Source organism: Salarias fasciatus, chromosome 20 (assembly GCF_902148845.1).
Source record: "Salarias fasciatus chromosome 20, fSalaFa1.1, whole genome shotgun sequence".
Classification (NCBI taxonomy): domain Eukaryota; kingdom Metazoa; phylum Chordata; class Actinopteri; order Blenniiformes; family Blenniidae; genus Salarias; species Salarias fasciatus.
In genome coordinates this window covers 31118877-31123886 of record NC_043764.1, presented here as the reverse complement: position 1 = coordinate 31123886, position 5010 = coordinate 31118877, and the positions used below count along the sequence as shown (strand labels likewise).

At 42.0% G+C, this 5010-nt stretch overlaps 1 long non-coding RNA gene across 1 annotated transcript; it reads left to right on the top strand.

The window, feature by feature from the left end:
- Positions 1–990: 990 nt before the first annotated feature.
- LOC115407696 (uncharacterized) lies at positions 991–2627 on the top strand. The gene is made up of 3 exons (XR_003933669.1): positions 991–1068; positions 1458–1508; positions 2596–2627. It is a non-coding gene; the product is annotated as an uncharacterized LOC115407696 (long non-coding RNA).
- The last annotated feature ends 2383 nt before the right edge of the window (positions 2628–5010 follow it).

Below are 5010 nucleotides of genomic sequence, written 5' to 3'. Positions count from 1 at the left end.
AAGTGCTGTTACTGACTGGCACTCAAAACATGGCCCAAAGAGGCCATGATGAGTCTGCAGACTCAGATAATAAAGGGAACTTAAGGGCAATTCTCGACACAATTCCTAACCGCGACAAAACTGTTAAAAAAAGATTGACTTCCATTCATAATGCAAAGTACTCAAGCAAATCATTCAGAATGAGGTTCTGAATTGCTTAGCAGATATGGTTCGACTGAAATTACAGAAGAAGTGAAAAACAGTGAAGTCTTCAGCATCATAGCAGGTGAAACAAAAGATGGAAAGAAAAAAAAACAGATCTCTCTGGTACTAAGGTACTACTACCAATGGTAGTATGGTAGTCTACCATGGAGCTATCCAGGAAAGTTTTCTTCATTTTGAATCCGCAGAGAAGCTCGATCCTGCAGGGCTTGGAGAGAAAATAATCCACATCCTGGAAAATCATGGTCTAGAGTACAAGAAGAACCTTGTCGGCCAAGCTTATGATTGGGCTTCTGTCATGAGTGGTCAGTAGGGATGAGCCGAATACTCGTTTTAAACGAGTACTCGTTACGGATAATGCATTTTTTCCGAATCCGAGTACAGCCCGAGCATTGTCAGTCATTATTCGTACTCGTGCTGATGGGAGATCCTCATTGGTCAAGGGCGGACTGGCCATCGGGAGCACCGGGAGGTTTCCCGGTGGGCCGCTGCCTCAGTGGGCCGGTCGGACCACGAGAAGAAGAAAAAAAAAAGTCTGACGCGACACCGCCAACAGCGCTGTGGTCCGCTCCACAAGGAGGCTGGACTGTCAGCTGGACAGCTCCTGATGCCATAGGCTGGTTTACCTGTGATTGCTGCTGATAGCCAATCACATTTCATCCCTGCGGTGGTTACGTCCCACCCACTCCCTCACTCTGCAGCTGCTGTCAACTGTCAATCACACACAGCCGAGACGGACATCTGACGGCAACTTTGGATGGATGCAAGAATGCACAAAATATGGAGAAAGACACAAACAAAACAAAACGAAAAGGTGGCGCTGAGAAGCTCAGGGACCAAAAGAGAAAATCCTTTCATGACCAGCAAGTAAGTTATGTTTGGTACTTGTTGATGCTTTGATGAAAATGTCAATTTGGTTAAAGTGAGATAATTCAGCACAGCGACATTTCCTGTAGATGTGAACCTGGCTGTGCTGTTGCTAATTATGATGGGATGGGGTCTTTCACCTTGGTAGCCACGTTGTCATCTGGTTGAAATTAACCTGTTCTTATCAATTAATTGACTCTAATACTTAATGACCATAAATTAATTAATTGTTTACTCGTCTGTATAAGTTCGCTATCAGAATAATTCCATGATACCATCCCAGAATTTATTGATTTTTTTCTTTTTTATGTAAAATACCTACCGATGATGATGCGTGATGATGATGATTGGTAAACTAGCATAATTAATAATATTAATCTCTTATCCAGATTAAATATAACCCACATGTGGACAGAGAAGTGAATCCCAGACTTGTTACGGTAAGGCTGATGACAATAATGCTTGTTTGCCCAACCATAACCCACATGCACTAATATCAAATGCTGTTTATGGTAAACCACTAAAACTGCACAACAATTCACATTGCCAATCATTTTTGTAGTCTGATGTCCATGCTGCTGACACAGAAGGCCAAGGACAAGAAGTCAGGTTCCCCCCATCAGTTGATTATTTCACAAGGCCAAAGCCAGAGACTTAGACGTCTTCCTCCATTTTCACCACAAGCAGAAGGCAGACAGCCCTGTAGTGCAGAGGCCATTTTGTTTGATGGAACAAACCAGAAATGACTGACATATAATGAACAAACCAAAACACTCTTCTGCTTTCTTTGCATGGCTTATGCTAACGTTGAGATAGCAGCTCCTTTATCACTGGCGTGACCACCTTCACCCACGAACACCTGAGAGTCGATGAGCATGAGAGAAGTGACAGTCACAGAAATTGTGCCGAGGCATATTTTCTCAGGTCCTCCTAAAAAGACCATGAAGGACCTTGTCATGGGATCTCAGATGTCACTTCACAGACAGCAAGTCCACAGGAGGCGACAAGTTTTGGAGCGCATCATAGATGTGATCAAGCTCATCGGCAGAAGGGGTTTGAGTCACAGAGGAAAGCAGGCAGAAGCAGCACACACCTTAGATGATGAGACTATTGATCAAGGCTGTTTTTTAGAGATCATTCTTTTACTTGGACAATATGATGTCTGTCTCAAGGAACACCTCACTCTCAACATAGAAAAAACCAAACAAATCCATCAGTCGGACTCTGGATCAAGAGGAGGTAGAGGTTCCCTTGTCACTTTCCTATCAAACAACCGTCAACTACATCATCACCACTATCCAATACTATATGAAGGTCACCATCGCCACCGAAATCCGGGAATATTTCTATTCACATTGCTTTTAGCGTGTGACTTAGCTACTTACCAATCTTTAAATTAGTGAATGACTTATTGTTACAGACTCTTGAACTAACATTTACAATGTGACCTATTAGTTTTAACCCAGTTTCAGGACGTGATGATGTGTTATTATAGCTAATGTAATGTTTTGTCTCTCACCCATATAGGCCGGCATGTGTTCCAGAGGGGACCCGGAGAGGACTGTAATCCACATTGTGGATGGTTGTGAACATTTTAACACAACTGAATAACAAAGGTTAAGGTATAAATAACTATAAGTTTTTATATTGTATTATTGTGTATAGTTGTTTGTATAATAGCTGCACAGTTTTTATTTTATATAAAGGATAAGTTATCACATGATTGTATATAGCTGTTTGTATAGTTGCTTGCTGTGTAGTTTATTTATCTATAATATATATAGAAATAATATTTACATCTATATTGTTCATCTATTTTTAAATAAAACAAACTTTGTGAAATGAACTTATTGTTGCAATTAAGTTGCCCTCTAGTGGTTGACTCATGGTATAGACAGGTGCTGTCACTAACAGACTGGCAAATAGGTAAGCTAAATTCTATTGTACCAACATGCTATAAAATCATAATATAGTACCTGCAATTATTTTACAATAAGCTACTTAAAGCTTAAGGTTAATTATTATTATACGATTGTGGTCCAAATTGGTTCTTTTTTCAGCGAGGAACTCAGGAACATGAAACTTGTGTTGCTGGCTGGTTGGTTGCCACACTACGCATGAAGTGGGCCAGTCTGTCCATGTGTCCCGGGCCACTTTTACCCCCCAGTTCGCCCCTGTCATTGGTCCTTCATTCTGCTCCGTGCTCCACCGAGACGACAGGATCCTTGTGAGAGAAGCCAGTCGGAGCTGATAAATTAAAAATGCGGTATTTCATTTCTTTGTAGCGTGCATTGTGCCTGAGGAAAACCTTATAAGGTCGAAACGTCGGGCGATTGTGCACGCTCGGGGTTTTTTTTCCGGGGGTTTTTAAGTTTCGTTTTCCCTCGCGTTTTTTTTTTCTTCCTTTTTTCTCTTCTTTTTCATAATAATTTGGGCTTGCGCTCCACTGGGAGGCTGTGATCTGTGGGAGAGAGATGATAACTGGACCGAGGTCCACGTCCTGGCCATGTCCTGGCACTGCAGCCGCGGACATGACCAGGAAGCTCAGCAGGGGGTATGAGAGGTTTCCCTGGACGCTGGGGAGATTCCGGTGGGGATCATGGGGGGAGGCATTCATACAATTAAAATATTCATGTCTGACTCAATAAAAAAATACTTTTTCTGTAAATAGTTCCTTCACTATTGTGACCAAAAATATTCAAATTTTATTTCTGAGGCTTTTGTGTGAAAAAATAATCATTTATATAACTTTAAAAATATTCATGTTCTGACTAAAATAAAAAAAAATCTTTACATTGTATCATTGAGACTGTTCTGTAAATAGTTTTCAAATGAAGAATCAATACAGCAACTTCTGAGCAATTCATATCAATTTCAGACTTAAAGGTGCTGTAGGCAGGATTTTGCTAGTCAATGCTAATTTTTCTGTGTTTTCTTTGGTTTAAATGTTAGAGTATCCATTGATAATCCTTTAGGAGTGTAGCATAATTGCACTGCCGCGAGGGCGCAGCGTTTCCATCTGTCTCTGTTCTGAGCTGAAAAGGAATCTCAACAGCTCCAGGTATCTTTGACCAATCAGAAGAGCCCATGAGGCTCTAACCGTGATTGGTCGAGGGGCGTTCATCGCATGTTCTTGTGGGAGGGGCTTAACTTGCGCAAGGGCGTGATGTCAGAGAAAACAGGACAGGATTGGCTGTGCTGGGTTTCAAATCGCCATCTTAGATGGGTCAAACCGCCATCTTGCTTACCTAAGCAAGATGGCGGAGATGCCGAATCCTGCCTACAGCACCTTTAAATAGTGTACCAATTTCTGCCCTAGCCCGTTTCCAGTTAAACCACGCCCACTTCCGGTTTAGACCGCGCCCCTCCGAATACAGATACGGATACAGATAATTTGGATGGGTAAAAAGATACAGATACAGATAGTGGTGTACTCACTCATCCCAAGTGGTCAGCATTCCGGGGTACAGGCAAGAATCAAAGAGGAAGCAAAACATGCCTTTTACATCCACTGCAGCGCCCACTGTCTAAATCTAGCTTTAGTTGATACAGTCAAAGCTGTCCTGGAGGTGGAGGAGCTCTACTTCCTAGAAAAACTATATGTGTTTACATCTGGATCTGCTGTCCATCCTAAATGGCTGGCTAAACAAAGAGAGATGTACAAATGTGCACCAAGAGAGTGCCAGTGTTTAAGTGACACTTGTTGGACAATTTGATTTATAGCTCTACGTAACATCATGGATAGACTGCCTGCTCTAAAGCGACCTCTGCAAGAGGTAGCCCAAGAATGTGGTGAAAGATCTGTTGAGGCTTGAGGTCTGCTGGCACTGATCGATTTTGAATCCACAGAGCATCTTGTTACACTCCGTAAAGTGTTTGGAGAAACAAAACTTCTGTCTGATATGCTGCAGTCTCCAACACTTGATATTTCAAAGGCTGTAG